The 20,114-nt window shown below is 38.5% G+C and overlaps 1 pseudogene; it reads left to right on the top strand.

Annotated features, from left to right (window-relative positions):
- Positions 1-3,389: 3,389 nt before the first annotated feature.
- LOC103719822 lies at positions 3,390-18,840 on the top strand (annotated as a pseudogene).
- Positions 18,841-20,114: the final 1,274 nt, after the last annotated feature.

Here is a 20,114-nt window from a genome sequence, read left to right as displayed (position 1 = left end):
TGCAGTTGCCAATTTCTTGTAACACATCTTTTCTGTAATTACCAATTCTTATAGCAAAGTTTTGGGTGGCTCTTGCCTCCCGTAGTATCAAAAAAAAAAAAAAAACCTTGATCGTTAGAATGGTATGTCTTCTACCATTAATTACAAAATATGACCGGATGGCTCGTTTTCCTTTAGTTCTCCCTATCAAGTTGAGAAAAATTTCGGTTCTGCAATAATCGGTAAGGTGAGAAGAAAAAGAAAAGAAAAAGAGAAACAAGAAGCAGAAGAAGCAAGAAATGTCAAGGACCGGAAGGTTACGAGTTTGACCCATATACCCATATAATATTTAAGTAATAAGGAACGACATGTAGACCAATGATAATTCAAGGAACGAGCTAAAAAAGTGGGGAAGAAGCCTCACGAGAAGAATTCATGCATGGCTTTCATGTGGTAGAATGTCATCATCCCCACATTAGTGCCACTTATCGGGGCGTCTGCAATTCGATGAGGTGGATGGTGCTTCCAAGCCAGATGCCAACATGAAGATGCCAGCTGGGAGTCAAATTTTCACCTACCGCAGATTGAAAAGGTTCTGCATAATTGCAATTGAAAACCAATTGGGTGGCCTGACGGGTCAAGCCTACCAAGCTGTTTAATGCATTAGTTTAGAAAATTTATACTGGAAGATATCCTCCTAGTCCCTCCCACTCCTTTATGTCTCTTTAGGCATTGTCTGGTAAGAGACAGAGACGGCCCCTTGAAGAAATGAAATCAAGGCCAGCATCCTGATCGGCAAGATTTGTGGACTAGCATTTTCAAAGTTTTTCTCCACTATATGACTTGAGAGAATATTAAGCTGTTCCTTCGGCCAACATTTACTATTGCTTCCTGCCAAGGCGTTCAAAATTTTAGAGGTAGTCATATTTGCCAATGTACGGCCCTGCAATTGCATATATATTCGGACAAATTGGACAGAAGAGAGAGAGAGAGAGGGAGAGAGAGAAACACCAGCACGAGTAAATGATACTCCACCATATATAACTCCTCGGTGTCTCCATTGGATCTGTACCTATACCTATGGTGGATGAGACTTTAGAGATTAGGTTACGTGAATATTATTCTATCACAGTGAGACTGCATGGTGACTCTAATCAAACAATTCGGTCGGGCGGCAGCTATTGGTAGCACAGCTCGCTACTGGCAAATTTATAATCAATAGTAGATGGTGGCTGAACGAAGATTAGTTGACGAGAGAAATGAAGAGACGAGATTTCTCCTCCCCGGCTTCTTTAGTCTTTCCAAAAATTGAGAGTGCAAATCCAATTTGTTGTTTTCTTGTTTTGTCTCAAATAGCAAGTTTTTTCTTTCTTCTTCTTTTCTATCCTCAGGACATCCAAATAAATATGCAGAAAGTGTAAAATTTAAGATCTTATGCTCCTTTATTTTCTTTATGCCGGTTCTCTCTTTTTTTCTTCACTACTCTATCTACATATCCGGACTGTGTGTGCGAGGATCCGTGCAGACTTGTGTTTAGTCCTGCATCGATTATTCGCTGGATAGATCTTGGATATTTATACAGAATCAAGAAACTCGATTAATACTATAGATCCATTGGGGCTGACCAAAGGCTGATCGTGTTATTTGTGATTAGGTTTGAATATATTTGAATCCTTAGCCAGACATGTACGGACATGTGTTTAGTCCCATATCGGTAATTTGCTTGATAGATTTTAGGTACTTATATAGGATCAAGAAACTAAATAGTACATTTTGGCTAGCCATTTATAGGATTAAGAAATTAAAATAATACATTTCGGCCGGTCATTTTGAGTGAGTAAGAATTATTAGAAAAAAAATTACCACTTATCTTTTTTTGAGATAGTAAGATGGTATATATTGAAGGACTGACTCTCAAAGGACACTAATAATAAATATCTACTCTTCAATCTCTCTCATCGGATTTTTTAATTTATATACCAAACCAAATCTCAGGAGCATTCCACCAGCACCTTGCATAATACCATTCTAGGTATAAATCGCCATCAGCTTTACCCGCCTTGATAATAACTTTATAATCAATAATTTTTTTGTTTATTTTTCACATTGGGTTGGAGGGTTTACCTTTTTCCTCCATTTGGTTTGCGTGCTAGAGTGATCCGAGAATGACACGCAATCGGCAAAAGATTATATATCATGTAGCATATTAGCTTCCTCTTGATAAGGTAAGAAGAAAATCATCACAACCTAGCATCCTACTCAAATTAAACCCTCTCCACCATGTTTTTATTTAAGAAAACCGCAAAGAGTATGGTTGCCACTTGCCAGAGTATGTACTCAAATATTTAAACCCTCCCCGGCATGTTTAAACTTAATCATTTAGAAACTCTAAGGTGAAAGGTATGCTAATAGGTAATCTATTCAAGAATGATCCAAAAAAAAAAACAGCAAAGAAGATCTATTCATGAAAATGAATGTTCGAAGATCTGACTAATTGAATGTTCAATCTGAGGCAGCTCTTGGCAGACTAGACTGTCTCTCCTAATATAAGCCACGGATCCAGTAGCCTTAGAAATCCAATTATGCTTGTTAAAAAGTATAATTTAATGTAAACGGTAAAAGTATTGTTTTACTTAGTTAGTTACTCATCTCAAGGTGGCTTTTGACGGCCCATCATCCTAGTTCTTGTGCTAACATATCTCAGTAGTTCAACAGTGTCATTTCAATTTGGGAACATACTTGACCTTAAATCATGGTAAATGAACCGGCATTTTTAAGTCATCTTCGCTGTCATTCTCCAGAAGAAAATAAGCTCTTTACCGCTAAATTAAGGAAAGTGGGATTTTTATACGATAAGAGAAAAGGGAGGATTAATAAGACATGTTTACCCATAGCAATCTATTGGAACAATCTTTTGTTTTGTTCGCACTTCTCTCATTAAAACCATTGCACATTGTTTTCTTAAAGAAATATTTTTGCATCTCATCTTGAGATAGAAAGATGCGGGAATACCTCCCAAGAAGAACATATTGGATTCCTCCTCTTACCAATGGATTCAGGTTAGGTCTTTCATACAAAAGGATGTTTGATGTTCTTTAATTTGCTGGACCTATAGATTATCAAGGGCGGCCTCGGCCTCGAGAATATATAAAGCTAGAAGGGGTTCCACCTGCGTGGATCTCTACTTAAGTCCTATCCTATCAAATCTAAATTAGACGATAGTTTTGCATGGGATGCCCAGGAAAGATTTAACCTGAACTTTTTATTATATATTTCTTAATTAATAGTCAATGACAGGTTCGCGATCGTACCTTCCAGCGAGAGGAGGACCCATCCACCATTGGATCGCACAGCTCTCAAAGCATCTCAAACTCTATCATCTGTCTGCACAGCTCCGAAAGCGAGCAGCGGATGATCCAACGGTGGTGAATTCGTGAAGGATGCAGCTGCGAGTGCGAACCTTAATGATAATAATAATAACAATAATTTGTTTTGAGGTCGCTCGATCATCCCATCACCTCGCATCCTCGCTTCTCTCTGTTTTTATTCTCCTTCTTTTATAAAAACCCTTCCCCGGTTCGAAGCGCCGGCTAGCTTTAATGAATAACAGCAGTGGTGTTTGTGTCTGCCTTTAGAAAGAGGGAGTGCAAACAAACGCGCCCTCCTTTCTTGCCTGGCTGGCGAACAAGATATCGCATTTTTGGTCCTTTCTCTTTCTTTTCCCTCCCCGAAGTGGTGCAGAGACAGAGACAGAGACAGAGAGAGAGAGAGATGGGCGGTTCCTCGCCGTCGCAGTCGCCGTCGCAGTCGCAGTCGGAGGCCGAAGGGGGAAGGATGGAAGGGTGGCTGTACCTCATCCGGTCCAATCGCTTCGGGCTGCAGTCCTCGAGACGCCGCTACTTCGTTCTCGAAGACAACTCCCTCCATTGCTACAAGACCATCCCGACATCGACCAGAGAGGTTGCGATTCTCCTGATTCTGTTTCTTTTTATTGCTTTATTATCTTTCTTGGTGGGTTCTCAAGGGCGTACTAGTTTGTCTTTCCGGGTTCCAAGAGCCAAAAAAAAGGAGAGCCAGGGATTCCGGGTTTCTCTCGATCTGGTATTGAGGGTTCTTGAAAACATGCGCTTGGTTGGGGCTTACGCGATCGAGAATATGTTCCCCCCTTTTCCTCCGTCTCTTGAATCCGTTCCCCTTTTCCATTATCTTTCATGTATGAATGATCGAAGCGTCGAGCTTATGTAGATTATCCGCAATCTGCACGTTACTTTTGATTTGATCTGAATTCTAGTTGAGCTGACATGGTTCCAAGGGGCGATTTCCACAGATTTGGACAATCTTTTATCTCCTTACCTTATTCTCGTGTGATGGTGTTTCTTCTTTCATGTTTGTCGTTCGGCAGTTGAGTAAGGGGTTAATGGACTTTTCATGCTAATTTAAGCACTGAAAAACTATGAACTTCATGATTTCTTTGATTGATCGTAGAGCATGGGAGGCACTTTCGAGAAGGTTTTTATATACATATGTATTATCAGGATACGGCACAAGAATGCGTTCGTATATACCTGATACGATTTGTGATTTTAATTACACCAACACGGATTTCCCTTTATGGGCGGAGCCCACCTCCATTATTGCATTTACAAGGAATGAGCAGATTGTGGCTGTGTGACTTCTTATTGTACTCTTCATACAGGCATTTAATGCGATCGTTTGAATAGGATTTCTTTGAGTTTTTTGCATGCCTAAAACTGACCAGTCTATTATCTGAGCGAAATCGAATCACCGACTTCAAAATTACCATGTATATATTGTTTCTGTCAGGATCCTATAAGAAGTGCACTAATTGATTCCTGCATACGTGTCGCTGATAATGGGAGAGAGAGCATCCACAGGAATGTAAGAATACCCTGACCATATGACGAAATATATATTGATAGATATTTCACTTCTACTATTATTTGTTCTGCTAAATTTTTGACTTTGGTGCCATCCTGCAGGTTTTCTTTATTTTTATGCTATACAATGCTGCCAACCACAATGACCAACTCAAGGTGCGCGGAATATACAATCTTAATGTCACAGTGATCTCTTCAGTAATTGTTGCTGTTTTCTTCATTCTCACCTTATATCAGTAACATATGATAGTCAAGTATCACACTTTGAGTCTGCAGTTGGGAGCTAGGAGTCCAGAGGAAGCAGCTCGGTGGATACGATCCTTAATGGAAGCAGCATTAAAGGTTTTCTTGCTCTCATTGAAGTTCGTTTGTTTTATTAGAACCATATAATTGTCGTTCTTTTCTCGATTACAGGAGTGCCCAATCAAAAGAGAGAATGCGGTGGCTTGTTCCAGAAGAAGATGGCCATCTTTAAGGTAATGCATAAGCCTGCCTTCTATTACTAGGACTTACTCACCAGTCATTCATTAATTTTGTTTCTGTTTATTCCTTATAGACACAAGGTAGGCGGCATTTTCTTTGAGACAGTTTCATGTAATATAATTTGGAAACTTACTATATGCTTATGTATATTATTAAATGGTCTATATATCAGTGTGTATAATTATAGTGCTTGCAGGGGCCATAAGTTACAGAAAGCCTTTAATAACTAAGTGGAGACTTTCATGAGTTAAGATATTCTACGCATGAACGTACTTAAATTCTATTAGGTCATTATCTTACATGAGAAACAAAATAAATCTATTAGATCCTATCCAGAGTTATTTAGGCTGAGATGGGTATTCTGATGGAAGTAAACCTTAAAGATAACTATGAATAAGCTTTGCAGAGCAATCCATTGCATCCGCTTCTCACAGTTACACCAACAACTTAGATGATACTACTAAATATGTTGTAGAACTGCTTGTACGATGCACAAGTGCATGCACTCATGCGCAAACCCACAGATGTGTGAACATACACCTTCTTGCATACACGCAAGCAGGAATACACATGCACACGCCTGCATATGGAAATGCCCAATCCTGATTTCAATTTAGTCCAAATTGAATTGAATGTTAATCACTTATCTGTAAATGCAATAGACCAAAAATTACTTAAATATGTTGGAAATAGTGGCCTGGTGAAATGTTGATTTGGTTTAATCAAAATTGTATTTTAGGCGATGATTTATCCAAAGATTAAAAGGTTCAGAAACTAAAACTTTTTTAGGATGCATATAATTATCGCAAGAATATCACAACTTTTTGACATATTTGTGAAATGAATGTCTATCTTGTTTGTCTATGCAATTTGCCCAAGTTCATCATGGAGTCTTTCTGTACGTACTCCCTCTCTTCTATACATACTCCGTCTTTTTTGTGCTTAACATGGTTATACAATTATCTGTAGGTCATGATAGAAAGCAATGCTTTTATATATTTCCCTTAGGCTGTATTTATGCTAAGGGTAATAGCAACATGCCCTCAATTAACTTACCATTATGTAGGGTAATGCACTGGCTTCAGAGGCTTCTTAGAATACCTTCACCCACTTCCTAAGCACTTCTTTACTAAAAATATCTCTAAAATATCCACTTTCTTGCACCCGCATCTGGGTAGATTTTCAGCAAGGTTTTTAAATGCCAATATCTCAGCTATATCAGTGAGTGATTGGTACTAAGATGAACCAAGATATCATTTTATATTGGTCAAGATGTAAAGTTGGAGAATATTTTATATGTCTTTCTTATTTTTTTAGAAAATCTCAGACTAGATGCTAAGATTCTGGAAATAATGAATGAAATGCCCCTAACATTCCTTCTCTCCTACCTGATCTGCAGTGCCAACCCTTCCTCCCTGACCACCCCCCCTGCCACCATTGTCCCTCAACATTACTGCTGCTGCTGACCCCTCACCCATTCCACCCCCCCCCCCCCCCCCCCCCCCCCCCCCCCCCACCTCTCTCTCTCTCTTGCTTTCTCAGCACACCTCTTCTCTGCCTCCATTTCTGATTGCTGCATGCTGCTGATCCACTTCTCTTGCTCTCTCATCTCCATCCTCTACTCACACTGCCTGCTGTCCATCTACAGCTGCAACTCCTGCACAGTATGCCACTCCACTGTCTGGTTAGCTGCTACTTCTCTCCACCCAAATGCTCAATTCTTTCATCCATTGTGGAAGAAAAATAATAAACCTCAGCCAGTATTTGAAATCATATCAACTAATATCTCACAATTTGTTGGTTTACAACTTTCTGGTTAATAAGGGCCCATATTTTAATAATATTGTATTGGTGAGTACCTAATATCAATAAGAACAAATATCTCAGCCAAGATGAGACTCTCAATTTGCAAAGAACATGATCTTAGCTTGGCATCATCACCTATCTGCAATATCTTTATCAATTTTGTGCTACTACTTGAGGAGCACTATGACTTCTGAGGACATAGTTCATTGGTGTTGATAGCAAGATGGTTGTTACTGTATTTGATCCTTTATATCAATATTTTTAAAAATTCTGCTTCAGCATATAACTTGTGCTTCTCATTTTTCTGTGTATTGATTTGATAGGTTGAGCCAGAGCAAGGGAAGGAGTCGGATGCACTCCATAGGTAAGCATGATGTGTTTTCGATTCTATTCAGAGGGGTTTCTCTTCTTTTTCTTTTCTTTCAAAGTTTTGCACTTGATTGTTCATGAAGAAATAGTAGTCTCTTAATCCTTATGTTTTACATTCCTGTTCCTTGTTGTTAATAATAATATATAGCCATCTTAGTGATATTTTAGCCCTCTATTTGGTTATTTGATATCCTGATAATTCTTATCATTCTTAGTGATATTGCCCCTCGAATGAAACATTTACATGTAATTTTTGCTAGATTGGACTGTTTTTTCATCCATACACACAGATCCAATGGCATCTGATGTTATTGCACCTTCTCCATGGACAATATTTGGCTGCAAAAATGGTAATTATTTCTTGTTTCTCATATTTTACTCCACCTAGCCTTCTACAATTAATTTTTCCACTTCAATGTAGGCTTACGGCTATTTAAAGAAGCAAAGGATGGTGATTTCCATCGGAAGGTATCTATAAATTTGATCAATAGACAGTCAGTTCGTCATTTTTTTGAATTGCTATTATTGAATATGCTCCTCTCCTCAGTGCTGGGATGACCATCCAGCTATCATGGCAGTAGGTGTGGTTGATGCAACTCCTGAGGCGATTTTCCGGACAGTTATGTCTCTTGGTCCATCAAGATCAGAGTAAGACTAACTCTGATGTTGTGTTTTAGAGCTTCCAACTGATGCCATCTTGTTTAAAAGCCACATGGCATTTAGACTTACATGTGCTTCATACATTTTTTAGAAAAAGGGGGACCCATCTATCAACACTTCAGTGCCACAATCTAAACTTCTAAATGGAATTCCATGTCATCAATTTTTATCATGATAAAGACATCTAATAGACATCCCAATAGCAATAGGGTGACAGTGAAATAATACAAGAAATGAATTTTATAGTAGCAACTATCAAAAGAAAACTACAACCATAACCATCTAGCGATGCCCCGACCCCTTGGGGTTGGCTTTATGGATCCTCATTCGCCAATTGTTCCTATTCAGGGTTCCTATCTCACAGCTTCCTTCTATAAACATTGATATCCATGCAGAAAATCATATGTTTTTGTCCTATAGTTCTATCTGTATATTTGCGATGTATGGATTTTTTTGTATAGGATCTGAGATGCAAAAAGTTTTTCTGTATCTTCATTGACTATACTATCTCACAAAGTTTTTCTGTATCCTATCTCCCTGCTTCCTTCTATGTTATCTTAGGTCTTACCCTCTTTTTCCTATATCCTCTATCACAGATTAACATGCCCCACCTTACTGAAGCCTCCTAAATCTTCATTGTACATGCCTATACTATCTCAATCGTAATGTACATGTAGAAGTTAGTAAGACATGTTGCTCTTAGTATTAAATTGAAGTATCCTGGTTGCCGTGGTTGTTGGTTAAGATAAAATTTCTTGCAGATGGGACTTCTGTTTTGCTCGCGGCAGTGTGATTGAACATCTGGATGGTCATACTGATATTATTCACAAGAAATTGCATAGCGATTGGTTGCCTTGGTCAGACTCCAGACCTATAAAGCTTTTCAATTTACTAACATCTTCAATAAAACATGTCCGTTAATTTGTCTACATTCTTACTTGATCTTCATGGCATTAAATTTTGCTTGTAGGGGCATGAAACGGAGAGATCTATTGTTGAGGCGTTATTGGAGAAGGGAAGATGATGGAACATATGGTAATGCCTGTAAATTTTCTTCTTTCTGTCAGGTTATTTGGCTTTATCATGAGCTAATACACTCACTGATTGCAGTAATTCTGTACCACTCTGTGTTCCACCAAAATTGTCGACCTGAGAGAGGCTATATTCGTGCCTGCCTTAAAAGTAATGTATGCTTAGTATTCGGCAATGGAATTGCCTAGTCCTGATCATGCTGCAATATGCTTGCTAACTCATCTCACAGATGTAAAATAGCTGCATAATAATTCAATTCATGCACCGTTGTAGGTGGAGGATATGTTATATCTCCTGCAAACCAAGGAAATATATCAGTTGTTAAGCACATGCTAGCCATTGATTGGAAATTCTGGAAATCTTATTTATTTGCCTCTTCTGCAATATGCATAACAATCCGAATGCTGGGGAGGGTTGCAGGTAACACATGCCCTTGAGAATATGACCTCCTGTTTTTCCATTGGTTGGTATATCTTTTGACAAACAATTTTTTTGACCATATAGCTGATGTATGCACTTCAACTTTATTTTTGCAGCGCTACGAGAATTGTTTCGAGTAAAATTGGGAAACTATTCACACACTGATTTTTCGTCACATGACACGGAACCGGAAGTGCAATTAGCTGGTGAAAATAGTAAGAGTGAGGAATTTCTAGAAGGATCAGAAAAGTCTCCTGCCAAACCTGCAAAAACAAGTGGTTCATTCCTTCAATTGAATGATGCAGCTGATGAATTTTTTGATGTTCTAGATGAATCGGAATATGACCAAACAGAGGTCATGTGGACTTCTGATGCAGGCATGCAGTCTCAGGTAACTTTTCTACCCATGGCTTCCGAATATGTTCAGTAATTTTAAGAGATAAATCTTCCTCTCGGTCAAAAATTTCATAGGTACATAATCACGCCACCGACCTGGCAGCATGAGCCAAGTGAGGTGGCAAACCCAGGCACGTGTAGGGCTTGGCCCCACAAGCATACAAGGTGTCAACCAGTCAAACAATAGTCATAAACCAATTCTAACAACTATTCAACAACGTAGGTAGAGTCAAAGTTCAATATTGACACTCTCTAATAACTCGACATCGCCATGTGCCATCCAAAACAACCACGATTAACAAATCCACAAGCTAAATGTTAAAAAAAAATCCACAAAATACTCCAAGGCAAGGTTTGTTGTCTCGGTACCAAATTCCGTACCAGTACCATCCTATTACAGTGTTGGTATGCGGTACAATACGAGACGGCAAGGTATACCGAGTGTCGATATGGTATGAGATTGCGTATTGGTTCAATACGGTATGCACCGGTATAGCGAGCCTTGCACCAAGGTTTAACAAGTCATTTAAAATAATATTTATAACAGAAGGTTTCTAAAAGCAAAAACTAAAATGAGGTTGAGTCCACGTTAGGTCCAGGGCCTTGCTCTAAGGTCACACCCCTAGCACTACCTACCAACTCCTAAGCCTTGGGCTCAAAAAAGAGAGAGAAATGGCGAGCTCAAAACCCAATAACCAAAACCATGACTGGAGAGGGATCAAGCAAATACAACAACAAAAAGCTTTCAACAAACTATGGGTGTGTAAAGCAAAATAATACTGTTGATAAGGATAGAATTTTCACAACTAGTATTTGATATATAATTCCAAAATCAATATTTCACATATACTTCCAAAGAGCAATTTATAAACAATTTTCCAAAATAAATATTTCATATATAATTCCAGTGAACAACTTATAAATCATTCAAAAATAGTTTTCAACTCATCAGTCAACACGACTATGGCTATATTATCCTTGTGATAGGACGCAAAGTACCGAACCTAACCCCTGCAAGCTAGGTCCAATGAACTGCATTAACACATACTATATGGGTCCTCCTATGTCACATGTAACCAGGGTATGCCATATCATACCGAATCGGATGGTATGGAGCATACCGTACCGTATTGGTTCGATAACGTCGCACGTTATGGGGGCATACAGACACTCGGTATGCCGAATTGGCTTCCATACTGGGTGTACAAATATAGTGATACAGCGGCACCGACACTGGGCCCGATACTGAGATGGCATACCTTGCATGTAACACTTGCAAGTAGGCCCAGTGAACTTATTTAGCCATGGAGTCGGTCCAAGATGATGCAAGTTCTTGAACAATCAAAGTGCCAATGTATATAACCCTCATTGTAAGATCCAAAACATAGCTAGGCTGAGATTCCAAAGTAAACACAAAATTTCAATTATTTGCAAATTTAGTTTTATTTCATTTTTTTCAAATCACAAACATGGCTAAGGGATTTACCAAATTTGCAAATCATAAACAATTATTTGTAGGGTTTTAGAATACAAAACCTGCATGGTTTTAAGAGGAATCCCAACCACATCCAAAAATACATGGTTTCAAAAGTTCCAAGCAAAGATGCTCAACATTTCCAGTATTTTTTGTAAATACTCGACAATCTATAATTTAGAAAACACGATTTTTCAATGAAGCCCTAGAGTTCCAATGTCACAAATCTTCACTTGCTTAATCCAAGTTACATTTACATGGCACAAAATTTTAGCAAGAATCTAACATTGAAATTCGATTTTCAGTTTTTATGCCAATAGCTAGCTAATATAATACCAAAATTATATTGAACCTGGCACGTGCTAAGAAGAGAACACCAGCATGGATATTTGCTAGCTGGGACACACATCCCGTGCCAACCAATGCTCTGTGTCGACTTCGTATCGGCTTGGTGTGATATAGACTGGCACGTTCCGAAAGTCTTAGTATTACGTAGAATTACATGCATTTTATCCGAAGAAGTTGTTTCTTAATTTATAATCCACAATCGCCATGGTATTTTTGCGAAATAATTACATAAATATATTTCAATGAAAACTAATGCAGGTGATTCTCAAAAAAAAAGCATATCAAATAAATAGTTCTCAAATTCATAAAACATTACAAATTATCTAACATGGGTATTTATGAGATAACAAGGTAGAGCATTTTAGAGGATAAAGTGCCACAAACATTCAACAAATATTCCATTTCAAATATCTTATAGGATGATTAGCATAAACATGTTTTAGATGATATGGAGTTGCAACTCTAGTCAGGTAGAAGGTTACTTGCAAAACATGTTTAGTCCAACAAAGAGTCTCGCCACTCAACGACAATTCCTCTCTAACACTAGGAAATCACAAACAACCTAGACATTCAAAGTAGAGCCCTAAAATAGGCCTAAGCAGTCATAACCCACATAACTCAATGAAAATAAGCCCCAAGATTTCACGCAGGATACGTAATTTGTAATTTACAAAGTAAAATTTCAAAATTATGAAACTTAGTTAAAAGTATTTTAGATATAATTTATGATTAGCTTTGTCAAATCAAGCGATTCTGATGGACACCATCAACTTTAGGCCTAGGTTTTTCCTACAACATAATTCATAATTATCAAAATATATATCCAAAGATTACAATATGGGTCCTTTGGAATTCCTAGAACATGAGGATTCCAAATGTATAACCGTATCACCGAAAACTCGCCGGAGGTAGCCGATGGCATAAAATCTCTCCCTAGGTATGTCAGATCCGCTCCAAAATCTACAATAGTCAATCCAACAAATAGCAATAGGATTGGTGTTCGCCTTAATCATGCCTCTAGCTAGAAGCTGGGGCTTGGAATCCGATCTCTTGTTCAATCCGTCGGTCACCTCTCTCTACACAAGAAGGCATAATTAGGTTTGGATCGAGGGAAATAAAAACTATAAAAGAGAGGGAGAGAGAGGATAGAGATCTTACCAAATAGGTGAAGAATGGTAGAAAATGGGATTAAGGAGAAAGAGGGGGGCAAAATTTGGAGAGGAGGAGAAGATGGTGCGAGTGAGGAAGAGAAAGAGAAGAGAGGTGGGGGAGATGGAGAGCGAAGAGGGTGGCGGAATGGCTGATAGATGGTGGCAGAGTGAGAGGGGAATGGTGGTGGTGGTGCTCAGGTGGAAGAGAGGGTTGAGTGGGAGAGGGGGTGCATGGGGAAGACGGTGGATGGGATGGGGTCTCATGTGAGAGGAGAGGAAGGGGTTTCCCCAGGGGTGTTGGGGGTTTTTTTTTTTTGGGGGGGGGGGGTGGGGGGGGGGGGGGTGTGTGCTGTGGCGAGAGGAGGAAGAGGAGCAGAGTTGGCTCAGGTGTGGGTTCCAGACAATTGGGTCCATGTTGTTACACTGTCACATACTTTGGAAGGTTGAGGTGTAGAGCTTCCCGCTTCTGATATAGTTGTTAAAGGATGACCTGATAAATTTTTATTAAAAGAAAATAGTCAATTGGTGGTGCAAATCTTATGGTTACGGTGAGGGGTACTGAAAACAAAAAAGTTGGGTGAATTTAAACCTGTTAAAAATAAGGATCTTATAATTGATTAAAATCCAACATGTTTAAGGGATCCAATGAATGTAGTGTAAGTAGTAGAACCAAAAGACCCTTCAAAGAAATTAGGCCTCAAAACTTTCAAACTCAGCGGAATAAAGAGCAAAGCAAGTGAATGTCAAAATCAAGTAAGTGCTAAAAGGACTTAGTTAGGTTCATATATGATCAAGAGGAGATGCAGAAGCTGGCAAGGCAAACACATGATGAAAGGAAATGAGAAGAAAGGCCTGGTGGATTAGAAAATACATTAAAAAAGTGTGCAAAAGCCACAAGAAGATGTTGGGATCAAGATCTTGTTGCATACTGAAAAAGATACCCATGGGGTTGGTAGACTATTGTTATTACCATAGTCATCTCACTAAAACAGAGGGTCAAGCTTTCACTTTGTCCTCTATTAACTACCATTCACTTCTACTCGGATCTTCTGTTTGGAAATATATTTTCCAAAGTTTTTATGGAATCAGCAATCTATTTCAGTTGCAAAAGTCAAATGTTGTATGTGGTGAGATTGTACATAGTATGTCTTTATACATCCGTCCATACAATTGATGAATAGATTGCATTTAACTCTCCCAGACATATAGTGCATTTGGGGTAATTGGTTTATACCTTGAATTTGATGGTTCCAGCCTTTTGTTGTCTGTGTAAACAGGCTGGCATAAAAGATTGTTATGATACCATATCCAACTACTCTGCTGTCCATTACATTTCTCCTGTCAACAGTGCAATGGTTCCAAGAGTTGCTTTAAAAAAGAAAAAGATAAAGAAAGGGTAGCATTTTGCTTGCACAAGCATTTACAGCGAAACAAGCAGATAATTAAGTTTTCATAAACTCTCTTTCAAGTGTATGTTTGTGCCAGCATTAAATCGTACTCATACATATAGTTTGCTTCATCAAAAGTTGAATTTTGCCACTTGCTTATTTCTTTGTTGCATTCATTGGGCAGGACCAGCGACAGCCTAAGCTGTCAACCGCTGCAGTACTCGTGAGAAGATTGCATGATCTTGCAGGTTAGTATGAGAGTGTTTCTTTTGATTTTTTTTTTAAATAAAACGGTTTTGCAACATGTATTCAGTCCCAATGATAGCGTTGTTGGATGGCCACTATATTCGTCTGATTGGGTGTTGCTACTGTTTTATGCAGTTCAGAAAGAGGGTTATGTGGGATCTACCAGGATGCCTCAATGGAAGATGCAATTACCATGTTGCTATGGAGCTACACTTCAAAATGACTCGAGTTTTACTATTGCTTTGTAGTTGGGCTTCTGCAGATCTTCAACTTTTTTGATTCGTAGCAAAACTTACTTACAAGACCGTCAAAAAGGTACTATTTTCTAATTATATAGCTACTGCCTTAGTTCATCCTCCTATCTTAAAAAAAAGGAATATCCTTGTTATTGTTTTGTGAAAAGTAATGAGGCCTGTAGATGCAGAAGTTTAGATACCGAAAAGTTAGATGTAAGTAGGCTTGTTGTTGCTAATAAAAAAAATGACACCTGAAGGCACTGGCAGCACCTTTATCTCTGGTGAAATGGTGAAGTATATATATATATATAATATATATATATATTATGTCTTTTTCACTGGCCAGAACTCCAAAACTGACCCCAAAAACCCACTTTTGTGAGTGGCAATAGAGATATTCATTTTCTGGGTATTTGTGCACTCAAATTTTTCTGCCATCCTTTAGGAAATAACGACAACTAAGTGACAAGAATGACCATACATGCGAATGTCAATTTGCTATGACATTTGTGTCCCATTATTGAGTGTTCATATCAATATATGTTGTTAAGGAAAGGTGGTGTATTACAGATGAACCATCCAAATGGCAAGCTTATTGTTGTTGTAGAGGCTTATTTGAAGTTTCCTGTGAAATTTGTTATTTAAAGCCAGGTACTGATGTCCCAGGTGATTATAATATTGATGTTAACCCCTTTCTCAATTGAGGATGTTGACTTCACTTAATATAGTTGTGGATGTTACTACACCTATGTCAACCTGTTTTAGATTTCCAGAAGTTGTCATGCTTACCACATGTAATCCATGTCAACCATGGGATTGTTTTCTCTGAAAGTTTGTCCATGTTCTTGAGCTTTGTTCTAATATTACCAATGATAAGTATCTTCTTATACTGGAAGTCCATACAGGTCTTTTTGTCAATATTTCAATGTATTGCCACATATTCCATTACTGTGTAATGGGGTTCAGCACATTTAGTATCTTTAAATCTCCTTCTTATGTTAATGAAAGTGATGCAGGACAGCCCTAGAGGGGAACTCTATATGCTCGCTAATAAAAGGACAATGCAAAACAAAGCAATCAATGGAATAAAATTGAATGCTGAACTGAAGAGAATAAGCTGAACCTAGACAACCAGCTTAATTTAAGTGAAGATGGAAACAATTTAAACAAAACAAATATAAGAATAAAGTAGAAAATAGTAATCCACTAAGGCTAATCCTAGAGTGATGCAAAATTAAAGAAACAATGATAAGCCAATCTGCTGAGATCAAATCAGATCCTAACTCTCGCAAAATCAAGCTACAAGCTATGCATCATTCAACCAGTTGTCAAGAGTTCAAGATGATTACCATGCCTGGTTGCATTCAATTCCTTTCAGATTCTTTGGCTGCAATTGCATCTGCACACCAATCCAGCCAGGCCCAACAGGCTTATGCACAATTCTCAGCGATCAGCCTTAATGTGCCTTCAAGCTGTAGGAGCACCAATAGGCTTGATGGAATGACGATGGGGAGTGGGATTAGGGTTGAATCACAGCTGAACAGCCAGCTTTGCAAGGGCATTATGAAAATGGGTCTTTGCTAACAGTTTGCAGTCTAGATTCAAGGAAGAAAATAAACTAAGATGGCTAATAGCAGGATTTGTTTCTGCAACTCTAGGGATCTGAGCAGCAGGGGCTATCAAGCCTGTAGGGATCAGAGTTTGCAGGGATAAATAACAGTCATGATGGAGGTTTGTTAGTGGGTTGCTGGCAGTAGCAGAACAGATTTGCTGTAACAGCAGGACCTGATCTAATTTGTAACTAGGCCCTGACAGGTGGCTGATAGCCTCAAAAAGATGGCTGGGGATGAGCAGTGGAACAGGAAGAGCTACCTGTGCTGTTATAGCAGAAGTAGATGACAGCAAAAAGAAGAGAGGGAGTTAAGAACGAGCTGCTGGTCTCTCTCTGCCAGTAAGTCTCACACCCTGGCTGCATTGAAACACAGGAAGAAAGGATGCAACTTTTATTTCAACATACATATCATCATTAAGACAAACCCTAGGGGCAGCCACTATAAATAGATTTAAGTGCAACATTGCTAGAAATCCCCTACTTACAAAATCTTTATATAAAAAACCCTATAAATTTAAAACAAGTCCAACCTCGCAAGTGCCAACAAGACACAACAATGATACTAAAGACTTAAATGACAACTAGAAGTTACTCATATCCCATCCATTGGCTGTGATTCCTTGCCAGCGCCTTTCGCAAGTTTGAAGGATCTATGATCACCATCAAAAAGAGGGCATCCAATGCATCAACAAGCACGGTGAATAGTATATTCAGATTATGAACACGCATTCAATTGTTTGTATATCTATGACTTTATATATGTTATTGATGTAAATGAAGTGCAGCAGTATAGGGATTTGATGGATTTAGTTGTAGTATAACTGAGGAGACCAAAATGTATAAATTTTGCTAGGTCCCAAATACTATGTTAGCTCTAATCCCTCTCCGATGACTGTAAAGCTAATTGCTGTTAGCTAATACAAATTCTTGTTACAATTACTATGTACGTGTTTGTGTGTGTATGGCGTGTGTTTGCATGAACTTGCTTAATCTTGCTTATTAAAAGCCCTTTTGTTTTGGTTATGTGATTCCTTCTTTGAACAGATTAAAGCCAATGGTACTTTGATGCAAATGGTAGCTGCTGATGGCTAAAATCTAGCAAACTGAAGATGATCTTGGCAGTCGTGCCGGAGCATTGTTCAGTACATGTATGAAGCAACTATAATACCCTGAAAGAAAATGTTCTTTCCTTTATTTTATAACAAGGGGAATTTTTGATGTTGCAGAAATATGCTACACAAGGTGGCAGGGAGTTCTTCTTCATTGTAAACATACAGGTGAACGAGTGTCCAATCAATCATTCCATAAACTTCAGAGATGCACCTAGTTTCTCAATAAGTATCAATCACAATTCTTATCCCTATTCTGGAATTAGGTACCAGGTTCAACCACATACAGTCTTGCTTGTATTATATGATGGATACCCATTGGAGATGTTCCTCTACTAGAAAACTTTGTTAGAGGAGATGATGCTTACAGGAATTCAAGGTTTAAGCTCATCCCATTATTTCTAAGGTAGCACATGTTGCATGCATTTTCTTAATTGCTAAACCAGTCTCTTGCACACGTCTCAATATACACATTACATTTACTGTACTTTCTTGCATTTGTGTTTCTTATTGGTACTCTTGTAGGGATCATGGATAGTGAAGCAGAGTGTGGGCAGAAAGCATGCTTAGTGGGTCAAGCATTAGAAATAAATTATTTTCGTGGTGGAATTATTGGAGGTAAATCAGATATTCTTGATAATAACATCTATAGTTACAGAAGTGAATGGAATTTGTCTGCATCTCGCTGTCTTGCTGTGGGATGATAGATATGTGGTTAAAATAATAGCTTTGGCTATTCTGCATGAATAATGCACATTAAGATACATACTTGTGGGCTGTATGATGGGACATGATGCGTTTAGTAGTAGGTTAAAGCTTGTTTTCTAAAATGATATGATGAGGCCTGATAAGTGCAATATTGGCTGCAAACCTGGAATATAATTGCAATTTTCAGAACGGAAATTAGTAATTTGTACCCATGCAAGATCGAGAATTCTCATGCTGCTACAAAAAATTATACCTAGTTATAGTTCTGGCAATCCAGAGTCCTAAGAGGGGCAAACTAGGTATAGACCTAACCTTTGGCACTTTTTGCACAGGGTGGCTTCCACAGGACTCAAATCCATGCCATTGCACTCGTCAGCCAAGCCTTTACCATTGCACCAAGCAATGGCCCCTTCCATATTGCTACATTGTGTCCAAATAATTTGCCAGCTCAAGACTACCTGTTTTTTGTTTTGATATCTAACCGCAGCCGTCTTCTTTTGGTGCATTCTTTCGTTTCTTGAGGCACAGTGGGTTTGAAAAAATAAAGCAGCACTGGCAGTGGGCTATTACTGCCCCTTTTCACTTTCTCCACTTTCCACAGTCCTTGCAGTTTCTCTTTACTTCCATTTCTTGCTGTCATTTTGTAAGTCTTCAAAGTTTGTGGGACCTCAATTTCAGTACATGACTTTTATATTAACTATTTTTTATTCCGATTTACCAATTTTTAACATATTCTAATCCCTACTTCCATATGAAAAGATAAATTCTTACCTCAGATAGCATTTCTGTACGCATGTTAGACAGGAAGTATACCTTGTAACAAAATATGGATATCTGCCTGATGTCAGATTTCTGGTGATGACCCCGTGCTTATTTTTTGATGAACCTTTTCATGTATCATTAACAATAAAATTATTTACCCCCATGCATGATATGTTTTGACCTTTTCATATATCATTAACAATAAGAATTAACTGATATATACCTTGACTTTTATGTCTTTGAATGTTCAGCTTGGTAGATATTGGATCATCGACGTTGCTAGGGGTGTTGTCAGCCTTTCCTTGGTTACCTGAATTCTGGTGATAGAAATGGCTTTCCTAGTACAGTAAGGAGACCAGTGAGATACTTATCCGCAGGGTTAATTCACTTAAATGACATTTATGCTCATTTCTTGGTATGTTTCAATTTCACATGGAAATAACTTGCGAACATCCGTTTCCACCTTTTTGGGCGATCCTTTCTTGGTAAGCACCATTACCTGACCATAATTCATCTTTCAACAAATCAAAACTCCTTAGAACTCAACTTCCATCCAGGGAAATGCAGAAGAGAATTCCAGATTCCTCCTTGACCTGTCGATTGAACCATCTTGATGCGCTAAGGCAGTCTCATATCACAATGTAGTATAGTGAGTTGCTGCCTTGGTTTCCCGGTGCAGGTTCTTAAATTGCATGAGATGCACGCTTGCCTATTCTTTTGCTGCAGATTATCCACCAATTCTTTCATCTTGGCAAATTCCAAGTGGGAAACAATGTAAAACATTTTGAAGTCCCAAGCATCACAACGTGCAGACATATTATTGTAAATATACCTTCTGGTGATTTTTTTTATCTTGGCGCAGACGTAGCCTCTCCAAGCCTACACAGTCCGTGAGTTGAACCATCGAGTCGTCAATGATTCAGGCTCACGGGCCTACCAGGTGCAATGTGTTGCAGTCGGTCCTAAAAATATTGGTGACAAAGGGCGAGGAGACCGCTAACGTGGCATCTTTTTTTTTTATTAATTGACGTGGAACT

This window comes from Phoenix dactylifera, chromosome 18, assembly GCF_009389715.1.
Source record: "Phoenix dactylifera cultivar Barhee BC4 chromosome 18, palm_55x_up_171113_PBpolish2nd_filt_p, whole genome shotgun sequence".
NCBI lineage: Eukaryota > Viridiplantae > Streptophyta > Magnoliopsida > Arecales > Arecaceae > Phoenix > Phoenix dactylifera.
Note: the sequence above shows the minus strand (reverse complement) of the source record. Positions and strands in the feature narration are given on the sequence as shown.